Below are 16463 nucleotides of genomic sequence, written 5' to 3'. Positions count from 1 at the left end.
TTTTAACTTCCCTTTTTGATAAAAAATCGGCATCTCTGTCAGACACTGGTAATTTTGGGGTCCCCTGTGGTGGGGGCTGGGTGGGCATGGTATAGATGTGCTTCAGGGCTGAAAGGGTGAAAGTCTGGCCTGGCTGGTTGGGGTGGGAGGGCAGCTGAGATGCTGAAAGGAGTGACACCCTCCTATCCTAAATGCTTCGTCTGGGGGTCAGGTCCCACGGGTGGGGAGCACGGGAGGAGATGCCTGAGGGTGGGGAGGCCAGAGAAGGAAGCAGACTGACTGCAAGGAGGGGACATCCCAGTGTGAGGGTGTGGGTTAGGTTTGGTGCTAATCTTCCCTGGGTCCCCAACAGCTGCTCACCACCCCTGTCCCGTCCTGCAGACGGCCCAGGAGGGGCCGGCAGGAGCACACAGGGTCCCCACCTCTGGAATCCAGAAGGCCCCAGGCCATAAGTGGGGCAAGCTCAAGCACAGAGCTGGGAGCCCGGGAAAGGCTCAGGCTCACCACCCACCTCCAAGCACTGAAAGACCCGCTGGTGGGTCCTGGGTCCCGTCCGCAGGGGCCCCGCCTGGGGTGGGGGAGGGCAGCTGGGAGCCACAGATTAGTTTGTAAGGTGACCCCCAGGGCCTTTTTCCCTACGAGGTCGAGGGGTGCTGAGGCTCCTAGGACCGGGTTAGGGACCAGCAGCCTCCACCCCTGGAAAAGGCAGGGGTATGGCCGGCCTGTCCCCAGTCTAGGGCTCGGGGTGCTCGAGAGAACCGCGAGGGCACCGGGGTCCTCCCTCTGGCCGGGCGCGCTCCCTCAGTGCCGGGGCCGGGGCTCCCGTGGGACCCGCGCTCCCGGGACGGTGGCCAGGCGGCGGGGCGCTCGCTGCCCGAGGAGAACCGGGCCAGGAAGGGCCGGCCCTGCCCCACGCCCGGACGCACGGGGCGCTAGGGGCGCGGGGGCGCAGCGCGGCCGCCCCTCCCCCCCCGGGACCTCTCCCCGCCTCCCCCGCCGCCACCCCTCCCTCCCCCTCCCTCCCCTTCCCTTCCCCCCGCCTCCCCCGCCTCCCCCACCTCCCCCTCCCTCCCCCCTCCCCCTCCCCTCCCTCCCCCTCCCCTCCCCTCCCCTCCTCCCCTCCCCTCCCCTCCCTCCCCTCCTCCCCTCCCCTCCCCTCCTCCCCTCCCCTCCCCTCCCCTCCCCTCCCCTCCCCTCCCCTCCCCTCCCCTCCCCTCCTCCCCTCCCCTCCCCTCCCCTCCCCTCCTCCCCTCCCCTCCCCTCCCCTCCCCCCCTCCCCTCCCCTGCCGGGGGCGGGGCCGCGGCTCCCGCGCTCCGGCCCCTCCTCGGCCACACAAAGGCCCGTCTCCATGGCAGCGGCGCGGGCCGGAGCGCACCGCCGATCGCGGCCCGGGCGCCATCGAGTCTTGGCGGCGGACGTGCAGGTACTGAGATCGGGGTACAGGGCCCGCGGGCGACCGCGCTGGTCGGGGGGGGGGGCTTCGCCATTAGCGCTGCTGCGCCCCGGCCTGCGGCGCGCGGGGCGAGGGGACCGGGCGGCCGCGCTCCGTGCAGGGCGCCTCGGGCCTTGGCCGCCGTCCGTGTGTCCAGCCGGCTGGGACGGGCCGCTCCCGACCCAGGGTCTCGGGGGCGGGAGGGGTCGCGGCGCGGGGGCGCGGGCCTGGCTCAGCCGAGGTCCCCAGCGGGGCTCCGCGGCCCCTCCCGCCGCCCGTCCCCGGGAGCCTCTCGCTCGGGCTCTGCTTCCCGAGCCTCTCCCCGCCCGTGCCCCCGTCTCTTCAGCCACTGAGGTTCGTGCCCAGGGCAGAGATCGCCCGAGTTGTGCCAGAGCTCCCGGGCCCACCCACCCAGCCATGGTTTTAGGGTGGCCAAGCCGGGCTTTTCCCACGGGGCTGGACCTGTCTTCAGGTCTTGGCCCCCCGTCCCCCACACACTTCCTGGGGCTCTGTGCCAGGAGGGTCTGGGCTAGGCCTGACCAGGCTGGAAGGCGGTGCGGGGTCCTGAGTTGGGCCGGGGGGCGGTCCAGCCTGGCATCTGGAAGTCCTGGTGGCCCTGGGCCTGGTTGGACAGTTCCTGTTGTGGTTTGTTGGTGTGGCGCTTGGGTGGACACCCAGGGGCCCAGGAAGTCTCGGAGCTGGGCAGGGGTGGGGGTGTGCTCAGCGCTTGGGCCCTCACCCTCTGGCCCTTCACCTCTATATGCTTCCTCCTTCAGGAAGCCGTCTCGGATAGGCCTTTCCCACCGCTCTGTGCTCAGGCTGCTTGGCCGACTTGAGGGGCCCCTGAGCTCAAGAGCCCCAGAGCTTCCTGCCATCTCACAGGCTTCTCTTCCCAGCAACTTGGAAAAGGAGTGAAGGGGTCCCTGTGCCCACCCTGGCTTGTGGTGGGGGTCAGGACTGGGTGGTGAGGCTGGGCCTCAAAGCTGGTGGAATGTTCTGGGTCTTGAGGGGCTCTCTAGGGAGCTCCCCTTTCATGTCTAACTTCAGCCTCTGGGCTCCACCCCCCTCCCAGAGCTATGTCCTGTGGAGAGTGGGAGAGCTCCACAGCCAAGAGGTGGGGGGGTTCTCAGCCCACCCCATGCTCTGATGTTACCCTAGCTTGGAGAGGAGAGCCATTGGAGGGCCTGAGAGGTGGACAGAGGGCGGGAGGGGCTTTGCCTTTTCTGCCCTGAGGGTCCCCAGGAGGGTAGGACCAGCAGGGGCTGGGCCCAGCCTGCTGGGTATTTTTGTGGTGTGACAGCTTTTTGGAATTCCCAGAGAAGACTGAGCAGGAGCAGGTGGGCTCAGCAGATCTAAGCCCCCCACCTCCTCCCACCATACCTAGTGGGGGCCCAGTCTGAGGGTGGCAGGAAGCCTGAGGTCTGGCCAGGAGTTCCTCACCCCAGGAGGGGAGGGAAGTTGCTGAGAAAAGCTGGGTTTGGAATTCGAGTCCCCCTCCCCCGCCGGCCGCCTGCCAAGAAGGAATTATTTTGGATTATCCAGCCATGTCCAGCCACCCAAGGGGGGAGGCTGCAGCCTGGAAGAGGGATCCACTTCCGGGGCTGTGGGTTGAGAGCCCCAGGAGGAAGAATCCATGGGCGAGTCTGGGCAGTTCCCCCATCCCCCCCCCAGGCTGTTCAGAGGCCGCTCAGACCGGTCGTCGGTCCTCGGGGTGGGAGGGGTGGGAGGGGATGCGTCACCCTTGGTTGGAGAACGCCCAGGGTTGGCCCCAGCAGGCCCTGCCCCGCCAGCCTTGGGGAGTCTGTGGGGCAGGAGGAGCCCTGAGCCCTGTCCAAGGGGCTCAGCTGGAGGACCCCTTCATCTCCAGAGGCCCTCGAGCCATGCATTTGGCCTTGAGCTGGGCTCAGGGACACACCTTGGGTGGGTTATTCACACCCTGTGCTTCCCAGAGATGACTGGGAGCAGGTATGGGTGTGACTGAGACTGCTTAGGGTGGGGCACTGGGATCTCCCGTGGGCTGAAGCTCAGGCCACCCACTACCCCCTGACTAACCCATTGAGGAGCAGCTGACCTGCACAGCCTCCCTCCAAGCCCCTCTGAAAGCCGAGTTCTCACCCTCCATGTATGGCCCCACTTGGATGTGGTGCCTATCAGCCCATCCCACAGGTGAGGGGCCCCACAGGTGAGGAGACTGAGGCCATTGATGGGTCTGGGTTCGTGCTGTGTGTGCCTGAAGCCATGTTCTCGGCAGCCCTTGTAGGGACCTCACTGAAGAGGAGAGCCAGCAGCTGGGGAAAGTACAGGAAGGCCAGGGGCCTGGCCCCAGCCCAGGCAAGTGGAGCAGAAGAGATGGGATTGGAAGGCACAGGGGTGGGCTGGCAGCCTGGGGAGGGTCCATATGCCATTGGCCCCTCTCCCCCAGGAGCCATCCCATGGACCTAGGCCATTCTGAAGACATCATGGTATTCTGTTCCCTGCCCCATCCTGGGGCCCGGGCCAGGGTTGTGGGTGTGGTAGGTGGTGCCCAGGCCCTCTGCCACCAAGGCTGTCTCCTTGGGAGCAGGAAGTCCTTACTCATGTCCTGCCTCAGTTTTTCTTGCTGCAGCAACAGGTCCCTGGTCTTCTGGGTGGGGAATGAGCCTTTCTACCCTGTTGAGGAGCTGCCTTGGACTAGTGCCAGGAAAACTGGGTGCCAGTGATGGGAGAGGGGAGCTGTCCTAGGCCTGGTCCATCAAAAGGGGGGGCGTTCCCCCACCCTCAACTCCCTTGGTAAGGCAGAGGCAGATTCAGGGCCTGGAGGCAGGTACAGTAGGCTCCTCAAGTCACTGGTTGCTGTTGGGGGGCTGGGCCAAGTCCCTTTCCCTGAAGCTAATGACTATTTGTGTTTGGGGTGGGGCCTCCAGCTAAATGCCTTTGGCCTGGCCTGTCATTGGTGGGTGAGGGGCACAGGGGGCACTGGCACCTCCTCTTCCCTGTTCTCTCCAGTTCTTCCCCTCAGTGGTTTCACATCCCCTTGCTGGCTCCCGCTTCTGTCTGACCCAGGGCATGAGGCAAGAACCCATCCCTGTCTAGGTTCCCCCTCCAGGTGCAGCTGCCCTCTGGCTCTCCCACACCTCTGCACACCACAGTGGTACCTGAAGGGCTCTGAGGCTCTTCCCCAGGGCCCACCCCAGGGCCCAACCAAATTCAGTCGTCTGCATTACTCTGCTCTGCTGTTCACCAGCCAGGTGGCCAGGGATGGCGGCCACACTGCTCATGGGGACACCTGCAAGTCTGCCCTGCCCCACCCAGGTGCAACCCCACCTCAATGTCTGTATAAAGGGAGAAGCCTGGGCTGGCCTGGACCTGGAGCTGGGGTTTCTGTTTCCCCACCTTGTCGCCCTCTCAGCCACTCTTTCCACACAGAGAGGGTCTTCACCCCACTGCCCCCCACATGACTACCACCCGCCTCAGTGCCTGGTATCCTGTGGCGCTGGGCTGGGACCAGGGGCAGCAGGGCCCAGCTCAGTGCCCACACCTCTCCTCATACCCTGGGGTTGTGTGACTTCTGAAATCTGGCAGTTCCCCATCTGGGTGCCAGATGAGTCCTGGCTTGGTGGGGGCAAGGGCCTTGGAGAGGGGACAGGGAGGGAGGCCTTTTGGGTGCAGCCTGGGTTCTGACCCCAACTCTGCCATCAGCCCTGCCCTGGGCATTTCACTTCTGGGTGTGGAGACCGGATTCCTGGGGTGCCCCCCCCCCCCAGTGTGGTCCGCAGTTCCCACTTGGGCTCTGGGCTGAGAGGTGAGGTGGTGAGCTCAGATCTCTGGGCCGCAGCTGGGCTCCCTTCTCAGGAAGACAAGAAAGGAAAAGGGTTTCGTGTCAGCCTTACAGGAGGCACCTGTGTCAACATGGAAGCCAGGCAGGGGCGTCTGCGCCCCAGGCGGGGACAGTTCCGGCCACTGGTCCTGTGTAGGGCCTGGGCTCTCTAAGCTGGCTCTCGGCTCTGGTCTGAGGCCACTGAGCCAGCACACCACCTGTGCAGGGTGTGGGCTTCGGGTTGGATCGGGGCCTTGCTGGGGGACGCCACTGGCTTCCCTCCAGGCACCCTGCTTGGCTACTGAAGGCTGAGGCTGTTCCAGAGGCCACAGCAGGAGTGCTTTGGGCAGCTTGGGTAACAGTGGGAAGAGATGATTGGCTTGGTGCCCACTGGGGGCTGGTGCTGTCCTCACCTGGGTCTTTGAGTGCTGGGGGAGGGGTGCTGGGCAGAGGCTGGGAACAGCCCTGAGAGGCCAGGGAGGGTGGTTCTGTCTTGGGGTGCAAGGGGGCCTGTGGCGTGTGTGGTGCAGAGGCTGTGGGGTGACCTGGACAATGTGGAGGCCCAGCTATGGAGAAGTGAGGGTTTGAGATCCCATTCGAGGTGGGGTTCTGGGCCTTTGTGAATCCTAGTTCCCCACCTCCACCCAAGGGTGTTTTCAGAATTGGGGGCCTTGCCCGGACAGGCATGGCTCAGTGGTTGAGCATCGACCTGAATCCAAGAGATTGAGGGTTCGATTCCCTGTCAGGGCACATGCCCAGGTTGCGGGCTCGATCCCAGGTCGGGGGCGTGCAGGAGGCAGTCGATCAATGACTCTCTCATCATTGATATTTCTCTCTCTCTCTCCCTCTCTCTTCCTCTCTCTGAAATCAATAAAGATATATTTTTTAAAAAAGAATTGGGGGCCTGCTTTGGAGGAGTACCAGGGCCCAGGACACTGCCGAGGTGAGGCTAGTGGCCTCTGCAGGGAAGGGGAACAGGGCCATTTTCAGTCCAGCCTGCGATTTGGCAGGAGTGAGGGTAGGGGTGGGGGCAGGGGTGGGGCCAGGCTGTGGGAGGAGGGCTCCAGCTTGGTCTCCTTGCTCCCTTCCAGCCTTGCAGAGGCTCCTCAGACTAGCCAGGGGACCCAACCCCATCTTGGCATTTGGCCTGATTTAGGGGGCTACCCTCGGGTACCTCAGGCCCTAGGAAAAGATGTCAGGATGGAGAATGGAAACCCAAGGAGAAGGAGGGGAAGGGGAAGGCCCGCATAGGTCTGTCCCCCAGGCCCAGCTGTGCTTCCTGGGGATGGCCTCTGGCTCCATCCCTGTGTGTGGCAGCTCCTTGCTCAACTGAGTAACCCACTGATGTGGAAGGAAGTGGGCCTGATCCCAGGGAGCTGGGGCTCCTCCTGGGTGCATCCCAGGGAGGCCGGGGCATTTCCTCACTTGGAACTCCCAGTCTGACCTCCCAAAGCCCCTAGTGTTTGTTGTGTGTGTTCCTGCCCACTGTCCTACTGGCCTGGCCTCCAGACCCTGTCCAGCACCCTGAGCACTGTACACCTCACCAGGCCCCCAGCCTCACGTGGACAGGACATTTGCACTGTTTGTTCCCTGTGCTTTTCCCAATGTGGTCCCTCCCTCCCTCCAGGCCAGCTCTACATGGTCCCTCCATCCAGGCCAGGTCTAGGCCTGACCAGCTTTGCCAGGCCTCTCTGCCCCTCTGGGCATTCTGGGCTGACCCAGTGCTGGGACTGGACAGACTCCTCCCACCCATAGCCTCTCACAGCCCAAGTGCCCGGGTCTGGGGTACCTCTCTTGGGCTCTCTGTCCTGGGGTCCCTCTCGGTGGTGGTGGTAGGTAGGACCCCTGTTGACAGGGCCCCCATTGCCATCACAGACATGTGTGCCTGCCCATGTGTGGTCACATGGATATGAGTGGGGGCTGGCATGCCTGTTTGGCACAGTGCCCCAGGCTAATTGTGGGGTTCCGCTTGTGATGGAGGAGGCAGAGCTAGGGTGACCGCCGAGGCACTGACAGACTGACGGGGAGATTATAGGCCTCGCTTACTCCTCACTTGCTTTCACCCTTACCCGTCAGCCCCTCACGCCCACCCCACTCCCCAACCCCACCTCTTGCACAAGGCCCAGAAAGGGGGCTTTGGGTGGAGGTGGTCCTGGGTCAGCTGCAGCCACCCAAAGCCTGAGGCTGCCATGGCCAACAACATCCAGCCAGCTGTGGGAGGTGAGCCTGCAAAAGAGATGAGTGTGGGCAGCTCAGAGGTGGGGCGGGTGCTGGTAGGCAGGGAGTCAGACCCCAGTGCTTGTCATTGAGCCCTGAATATCCACAGGACTGCCCCCCGCCTCTCCTTGCTTGGATGTGGGGTAGGGCGCTCAGCTGGGCACCCAGGAGCCCCTTCTGTGGTTGGGTAGCTGTCTGGACTGCTTCTTCCCCATGGTGGCCAGAGGGCACAATCCAGTGCCTGCCCCGCCCAGCCCAAGTCTGGCCCCTTCTACCTCTCACCCCTCTTCCTGTCCCTCTCAATCTGACAACGGCCAATCACTGGTGAGGTTATCTCTGGAGAGTGTCCACACCTGCCTGAGTCCCAGCCCCTTCTTTTCTGTATATTCTTCAAGTGCGGACTGAGGTTGCTGTGTGCCAGGGCGGCTTGAGCTGCTGGGGGCCCCACAGGGGCTCCTGGACACTGGAGGCTGGGGACTCGTTTCCATGTGCAGCACACAGCACCTTTAGTGGCACCCAGGAAGTTCTCGGGAGCTTTGGGCTGAGCAGATGGCACAGGTCACCAGGCCCCAGTCTGGGTGTTCCCCATAAGCATGGGGAAGTCAATGGAGGACACTGAGCTGAAAAATGTTCTGATGGGGTCGGGGGGCATCCGCAGGAGGCTGGAGTGGGGAGACCAAGGAGGGGGCCCACACAGTTTCCAACTGGAACACAGTGGTGGCTGGGACTCCCAAGGGGCAGTTAGGGGGGGGTGGATCTCTAGGGGGCATGGCATCAGAACCTGTTGAATCCGCCCTGTCCTGAGGAGGAGAGGGCTGTGGGCCCGGCTCAGGTGGTTATTTGAGTAACAGAATAATTTACTGACACTGTTCTCAGGTTTTTCTAAGCCACATTGACACTGTTAGGCAGTGATGGAGCAATGGAGACAGGAAAGTGGCCCGATGACCAGCAGCATGGGGTCCCAGGCTGGGCCTGCACCCACAATTACACGGCTGCCGTCGTTATGGAGGGAGGGGCAGGGGCTTTGCCAAGGAGCTCTTGAGACACCTGAGGACAGGAGCTAGATGCTGATAACCTGGTGACAGTGACTTCAGGCCCCAGAGGGGCTGAGAGGGGCCTGGATACACTCCAGGAAGCGGCCTCGGCATCGGAAGCTGGAGAGGTGGCTGAACTGCGGATGGGATCCCGGATCTCTGGGCACGCTCCCCTTGGCCTTGGGTCTTGGGCCTGTGACCTCACTGCCATCCACCTGGGGTGACTTTTCATACTGGGACCCAGAGCCCAGACTGCAGGGGAGACTGACTAGCCCTCTCCAGCTCAGGCCGGGGTTGGACAATCTGGCCCAGGGTCCCGGCCGCCGGAGGGAGGAACCGGCCCCAGAAGCCAAGGCCGTGGGAGGGGGTGGTGACACCCTATACCTGGGAGGGGTCCTGTGGGAGGCTCTGGTGGCGCTGACGCAAGACTCGGCCACCACGTCAGAGTGTCCCCAGGGCCCCGCCCAGCCCCACCCGGCTCCCAGGTGGTTGCGCGGGAGACCTTGGCCTTCCTGCGGGGTGAGTCTGGGCGCGCAGGCCCTGCCCGGCTCCCGGGTCCGGCGGGCGGCTGCTGGGGCTAAAGTGCCGGATCGGCCGGCAGCGGAGGGGGGCCGACCCCGGGGCCGACCCTGGGGCCGGGGGCGGAGCCAAGAGGCCTAAGGCAGGTAATGGCCGGAGGGGAGCCTGGCAGTGCCCGGCTGCAGGTGCGCGCTCCGCGGGGACGGTGCCCGGTGCCCACGTGGCCGCCGCCGCCGCCGTCGTAACTGGAGGCCCGGCGCGTCCCGGGGCGCGGGGGTCTCGCGCGGGGCCCGCGTGCTCCCCTCCGAGTGTGCGGCTGCGGCGGGGGCCGCGCCCCAAGGTGGCTCCCCGGGGAGTCTGGTGGCGCCGGCGCCCGGAGCGCCCTGCCCGGCCCTGGGCCTGCCCGGAGGGACGCGCAGCACCCGCCGCGCCGCCCCGGGTGAGCCGTTTGGGGTGGGGAGCGGCTCCCGGCGCCGAACTTTGACCCCGCCCGGCAGACACCCCCCCGCACCCCTCCCTCGCGCGCGTCTGGAAAGCAGCCGAGGCCCGGGGTGCGGGCCGCCGGCTGCCGCGCGGTTTTGTCTCCTCCGATTTGTTCGGCGCTCCGGGCTAATTGCCGATTTGCATTTTCGTCGCCCGAGCGGAGCGCGGAGGCCCCGGGCCCCGGGCTGCCAGCTGCCCGGCGGGGGAGGGGCGGCCCCCTGCGGTGCGCCCGGCGGCTGGGGGCGCGCCAGCCCCTCGCCCTGCGAGCCCCCCGGCCAGGCCTGGCCCCCAGCCTCGCTGTCGGGCTGGCTCTCTCAGCCCCCCCCCACTTTGGGGTCCCCGGTGCCCTCCACAGTGTTAGGCCCCCACGTGCCTAGGGTCTGGGCTGCAGCTGTCCTCACCTGGGCCTGTCCCTACCTGGCCGAGCCTTCACCCGCCTGCTCATGCCCGAGTCCCCGTCAGGTGCCTTTGCTGGACCTCTTCTCTCTGGCCTGCTGCTTTCCAGTGTTTCGCTTTTAATCGTAAGAAATTGCTCCATCTGTGTTTGCCTGAAATAGTGGGAAGAACCCCCCGACTGCGGCCCACACCTCAGAGCCCTCCTGCAGGTGGGACGGAGACCCGGGGAAGGGCCGCATGCAGCCCCCAGCCCTGGGTCTGGTCGGGAGTGAGGAGGACTCTGCCCTTCCTCCTTAGGCACCTCCTGTTTACCTTTGCCTGTTGGGGTGGGGGCGGAACCCACCTGTACAAGGGGCCTGGCAGCTGCTGGTTAGAGGAAGTTGGACCCCGGGGAGGGCGCCCCAGGGACCCGATTGGCAAGGGGCTCATAGAGCTTCCCACGCGGCCTGTGTGTGGAGGAGAGGCCTTGACTCCCTGGGCAGTCCCTGTCCCTCTAGTGCTCTGGCTGGGAGAGGAGACACTACTGTGTGTGTGAGGTTTGGGGACCAGCTGCAGGGGATACATGTGCTTTTGGCTCCCTCCACTGGGTGTTACCCCCTACCTGGTTCATTGGGCTCAGACCCACAACTGTCCACCCTGCCAGATCCTGTGTTTACACCTTGCTCACGGAGGGTCCATCCGTGAAGATTATAGACCATAGAGGATAAGTGCTGATCTGCAGGGCCAGGCAGGATGAGTGTCTCAGGGCTCTGAGGGGTGGATAGGAGTTTTCTAGGGGAGGTACAGAGACATGGTGACATCCTGAGTACCTCCTTCACTGCAGGCACAGCCATAAGGATTTCCACACACTGCATGGCAGCTCACTGGGGTCCACGGTGTTACTACCCCCATGTTATATGTGGGGAAACTGAGGCACAGTGTAGCTTCCTAAATAGCCCATGAACCCAGGTAGAAAATGACAGAGCTGGGGTTTGAACCCAATAGACTGGCTCCAGAGTTCTGCTCTTTGAGGCCCCTCTGTGCAGCTGCAGCAGGTATGTGTGTGGCTGGGTATTAAGGGGCCAGCTGTGGCCTCAGGGGCTAGTGGGCACTCACGAGAGCAGTATTCTTCTGAGGACACTGAGAGTGACCCTTCTGAGAGCTGGACACAGAGGCTAGCTATTGGAGGTGGGCTGGAGAAGGTGAGAGAAGCTGGGGGCCAGGACTGGGTGACTGAGAGCAGAGGCACCCTTAAATTAGGAAAGGCCCTGGTTTCATTCTGTAGGAAGTGTTGGGAGGAGAAATCCATGGGCTGCTTCTGGGAGGGTCTGAAATGGGGGCTCAGCCTGGTCAGGACCCTGGTGGGGGTGGTTGTGGGGGATGGACTGGTGGGCATGTGGGGGCTCAGGAAGATGTCCTTTGGAAGAAGCCAGCCTCCCTTGGCCTTGCCTGCAGCAGACACACCGCAGGGGCATGGGCTTGTGGGGGGCTGAGGTCTTGGGAGCAGGCATGGGGCACAGGGAGGCGGAGGCCGGCATGACTGACCCTTTGAGGCGGCAGGTGTGCATCCTCTGTGCCATGTGTGTGCTGTGGACCCGAGTGTAGCCTGCACCTGCACCTGCACCTGCACCTGCACCTGCAGCAGCTTTGAGGCCGGGCTGGTCCTAGCTTTCTCATGAGGCTATCTGTTCTGACACCCTGTGGTTTGGCCCCTGACGGCCTTTGCTCCTTTCACAAAGGCTCCCTTGAGTAGGACACCTCTAGGGCCCCCACTCCTGTGGTCCCTCCTTCCAGGTTAACCCTGTCCTGCTCAGCCAGGGGCTGAGAACACCGAAGGGAAATGCTGCTGTCCCTGGGCACAAGTGCCTGCCCCCTGCCCGCCTTGCCCCTCTGGTCCCCCTTGGACTGCCATAGGTCCAGCCCTGGGTCCTGCTCTCCAGAATGTGCATGGAGGGTGACCATGGAGGACTTGGAGGCACCATGCTAGGTGCAGTGGCTGAGCCTGGATGTGGGGGCTGGGATAGGCCAGGAGAGATTGGGGAGGGGGAGTCCTGAGGGCCTGGAAGGTGGAATTGCTGAGGCTGAGTGGAGCTGGAGGGGATGGGGGAGTGCAATCATTATTACTGTGTACCTCTTTAGTCAAGTAATCCGTGAATATATTCTTTTTTTTTTTTTAATTCTCACCTGAGGATATGTTTTTATTGACTTTTAGAGGGAGAGAGGGAAAGAGGGAGGGAGGGAGGGAGGGAGGGAGAGAGGGAAAGAGGGAGGGAGGGAGGGAGGGAGGGAGGGAGGGAGGGAGGGAGGGAGGGAGGGAGGGAGGGAAAGAGGGAGGGAGGGAGGGAAACATTGGTTGATTGCCCCCTGTATGCCCCGACTGGGCATCCAACCTGTGACCTTTTGGTGCATGGGACAATGCTCCAACCCATTGAGCCACCCCGCCAGGGCTGAATATATTATAAAAATTTTCACAAAGTGGCAAATGAAGTTACTCGCTGTCCCAGTCCCCACCTCCCTGCCCCATGGCTTCACCACTATTTTCTATTTGGTGGAAGGCTTCTAGACCAACCGGCTCAGCAATTAAAGCCTTGTGTGCCCACATAGACACCGGTGGAGATACCTAGAATCCTGAGCCACAGCCACCCACCTGCGTCGGTTCTGTGGTTTTTCAGGGTGCTCTGGTTGGATGCTGGGTGGTTGCCAGATTTTCACTATAATAAACCATGCTGAGAAGTATCCTTGGACAGGTCCTCCCTGTGGGTACACTTGGGTGTTTATCCGGGAGAGGATACAATAGCAAGCATTGCCCAGTGCTACAGTGTAACAAGCTCTCCTGAGGCTTTTCCTGAATGAATCCTTTAATCCTTAAAACCCCTGGGGGAGCTCACTATGACTGTCTCCATTTCACAGATGGGGAAATGAGGCACAGAGAAGTTAAGTAATTTGCTCAAGGTCACACAGCTAGTAAGTAGAATTGCAGGGGTCATGGGTATGCACATTAAAAAAAAATTATTTATTTTAATCTTCATCTAAGGATATTTTTCTTTTTTAAAGAAAGGAAGGGAGAGAGAAAGGGAGGGAAAGAGAAACATTGATTGCCTCCCTGTCCACACCCAGACCGGGGATCGAAACCACCACCTAGGCATGTGCCCTGACGGGTAATGGAACCTGCAGCCTCTCAGTGTACAGGACGAAGCTCCAACCAACTGCGCCACCCGCCAGGGCACAGTTTTTATTTTAATCGCAGTGATACATGTACCTAGTTTTGAAAGGCGGACAGTGCTGATAGCCTTGTCATGATCCCAAGCGGTTCCTTCCCCTTTTTTCTTCTGCCTTTTTTGAGCAGAGGAGAGAGGGGAGTGTCGGGCTTGTATTCTGGAAGGACCAAGTGGGTGTGTGTGCACCCCAATGGGGTGCTGGGCTAAGGGCATGGAGGAGGCAGAGGAGGTGGGGGTCTCCTGCTCCAGGGTGGCAGAGGCCAATGGGGTCCCCTAGACTGCTCCCCACCCCCAGACATGGAGCGGAAGAGACAGGTGGAAGCAGGCCAGGCTTGTGGTGAGACCACTGTCTCTCCTTTGCTTCCTAGAGGATTTTGATGCCAGCCGGGAGCAGAGACTGAGCTGGACCACTGGAGCCTCGGTGAGTGGGGGCTGAGCCCCGCTTGGGGAAGGCAGTGGGGGCTACAGCGGAGCAGGGAGGCTGGGGGTGCTTTGCCCTGTGGTGAGGCGCTCGTCGGGCTGGGGCCTGTGTGTACATGCCTGCTCAAACTCAAGTGCCTTTCCCGTGGGGGCTGCTGCCAGGTCCCCACTTCCCTGAGCCAGGTTTTTCTTGGGGGTGGGGATTTGCAGTGAGACTGGGCAGTGTCTTGGGCACTGGAGCCCTGGGTTTGGGCTTGGTGGGAAGGGGCGCCTGCCTGACGCTTTCCGGGCCAGCAGCAGGCTGGAGTTTGTGTAACTTCTTGGAAGTGCACCTCCGGACCTCAGCCAGCAAGGCCATCTGATGCCCCTGAGGAAATCCCCACTGACTGCTTCCCGGTAAGCAAGGGTCTGTGCCACCTTCAAAATAGGAAGCGCCCATTCCAGGAACTCCCGAGGCAGGAAGCTTGGCCAGGCAGGTCACCTGAGGCTTTGTTTGTTCAGGAAGTGAAGGGGAGCTGCTGCCTGAGGAGCATGACACCCCAGTCCCTCCTGCCAGCCTGACCGGCCTGGGCTCAGCGGAGGGGGTGGGGGGGGAGCCGCTGAGCCTCACTCTGCCTTCCTGCCTGGAACCCAGAAGGGTTCTGGGCCAGGGAGCCCGGGTTTGGCCCTGGCCTGCTCTCCCAGGGTGGGCTGGGCAGTGACTTTGGTGTCTGAGCCAGCAACTTGACCGCTTACAAGGTATTCATTGAGCACTTAGGCTTAGCCAGCCTGGGGGCCCTGCGGTAGAGGACCAGGCTGGGCTCCCACCCTAGCTGAGCCCTAGGGGACTCAGTCAAGTGGACATTAACCAGAGAAAGCCCACAGCATTCTTTTCATGCGCTGTGACCAAAAAGACCTGAGCTAGCATGGTTGAGGGAGTGCCAAGGTCAGAGCTGAGAGCTGTTTCAGAAGGGGGGGGGTGCCCCAGGCATTTACCCACTTGGTTGGCTCTGGGTTCAGATCCTGACGGGGGCTTCAGACCAACAGAAGGGCCCGGGCTTGGGTTTATCCCGACTGCTCTGGGTGGCCTGGGTTTCAGCCACTCTGGCTCCGCCCCGCCCCTGGCCTGAGTTCCCTCCCAGGCTGGGTTACATTCCATTCATTCCCGGCCCAGCCAGCAGCCAAGCAGGCAGGGACTGAGGCACTCGGGTGAGTGGGGCCTGGCTGGGCAGGGAGGGCCAACCTAGTCTTAAGGCCAAGGGGCTGGGATGGCACACAGAGTGGACTTTGGACTGGGGGGGGGGGAGGCAGGGCCTTGTGCTCCCTCCTGCCCAGGCCCTTTCCTTCCCTGCAGGGCCCACGGGAGTGGCTACCAGCTGGTGCCCCAGGGTCCAGGGCCACTCCTGGTGTGCCCACTTCTGCGCAGAGTTGGAGCCATGGGCATCCCTGCTCCAAGTCTAGGCGTCTCCCCAGCTGCACCCTCTCTCCTGGACAGGCAGCCAAGCCCAGAGAGCAGTCTGGGGTGGTAGGGACCCCCCCCCCAGGACTGGCCATCCTGCTACAGTCCCGAGGGGCTTGTGAAATCTTCCTGACTCTGATCAAAGCCAGCATGTTCTCCCCACCTGGGCTCCTCCTCTAACGGCCCTCCTTTGGCCCCCTTTCACCTCTCCCTGCTCTGTCCCCTCCTGGACACCCTCCCGCTAGCCTGGGTGCATCTCCTCTCCCAGTGGCTGGGCAAGAACTGAGCTCTCCAGTGCACAGTGGGGGTTCTGTGCAGAGGCAGGAGCTGCCCAGCTGAGGGGGCTTCCTAGTGGTCTGAGCAAAGAAGGAAGCTGGCTTCATGTGAGCATCGCAGGGTCCGCGAGAAAGAGCCAACCTGTCCCAGTACACACAGCTTTGCCCAAAGCCAGTGCCCCAGAGAAGCCTCTCCCCTGACCATGGAGCAGAGCAGACCCCTTCCTGGAGGAGATGGGTGCAGGACGGCGGACAAGGGGGAGGAGAAAAGTCATTTCTCAAGGGAATAAGCGAGCATTCAGGGAGGTGATGTCTGAGGTGGCCGCAAAGGGTGCCCTGGCTGCTCTGGAGGTACAGGGTGGGCCATGCTGGGAGCCTGAGAGACCAGGGCCCGGGGCCCTCATGACCATCTGTGGGGGTCTAGCCCCACTCAGGCATGTGGTGTGGGCAGGGCTGCCCTAGATGTCCGGCCTGGCACAGGTGCCCTCGGGGAAGATTATAGCCAGTCCAGGGAGGGGGCTCATGCACACATCAGGAGAGGGTAGCCTGTGGGGGTGGCAGTGGGGGCTGGTGGGGGGTTCTGACCAGGACAGAGTGGGGTCCCAAGGGTGAGGGGGCATGGGACTACCCCAAGGTGGGAGAGGCCTGGAGGCAGGATGGCCCTGCCTGAGTTGGGGAGAGAACCATTTATGTTTTTGGGCCACTTGAGGGGCCTGGCACCCATCCTCTAATTTGGACACCCTCAGCCCAGCTGCGGCCTCAGCAGTTCATCCCACACGCACACGGACACATGTGTGGACCTGAGTACACTCAGGGACGTGAGCACATGTGGGCGCCCGCACACACAGGCAACCTGCCCCAGCCCTGCAGGTGGCGGCCCCGCCACAGACCCTGGGGTCTCCCGCCTCAGACCTGGTAGATTTGGGCAGCGCCCCGTGGACTCTTGCTGGCTCCTCTGCTGGTTCTCCAGGGGGAGGGTGTCTGGAGGCGGTCAGGCAGGCAGGGCCAGGCTGCAGGTCGAACAGCTCTGGTGGGCCCATAAAACAGCATGAGCCCAGCTTCCTTTTAACTACAGTTTTGGTTTCCTCTGTGTTTCCTGTGAGATTGCACTGTGTGCTGAGAGTCAGGTGTGGGACAGGTGTGTGGTTCACCTGTTTTCATGTCCAGGGCTGTTGGTCAGCCTGGCCCTCTGATAGGGCTTATGCTCTAGGGACAGAGCCCCTCAGATCACCTAGAGCTCTTGGGGTCACAGGGC

At 62.7% G+C, this 16463-nt stretch overlaps 1 protein-coding gene across 4 annotated transcripts in view; it reads left to right on the top strand.

Moving 5' to 3' along the window:
- Nucleotides 1-1334: 1334 nt before the first annotated feature.
- Nucleotides 1335-16463, top strand: part of PLXNB2 (plexin B2) — a 30286-nt gene continuing 15157 nt past the window's right edge. Inside the window, exons 1-3 of one of the 4 annotated variants that reach the window (XM_081130760.1) lie at nucleotides 1393-1424; nucleotides 12768-12821; nucleotides 13444-13496. The gene's annotated coding sequence lies outside the window, so the exon portion shown is untranslated. Of the gene's footprint in view, nucleotides 1425-12767; nucleotides 12822-13443; nucleotides 13497-16463 lie in introns of all 4 variants that reach the window. The other 3 variants (XM_081130763.1, XM_081130761.1, XM_081130762.1) reach the window with 3 other exon arrangements.

This window comes from Miniopterus schreibersii (assembly GCF_964146895.1).
Source record: "Miniopterus schreibersii genome assembly, chromosome: 2".
In the NCBI taxonomy this organism is placed as follows: Eukaryota; Metazoa; Chordata; class Mammalia; order Chiroptera; family Miniopteridae; genus Miniopterus; species Miniopterus schreibersii.
This window is presented reverse-complemented; position numbering and strand designations above follow the sequence as displayed.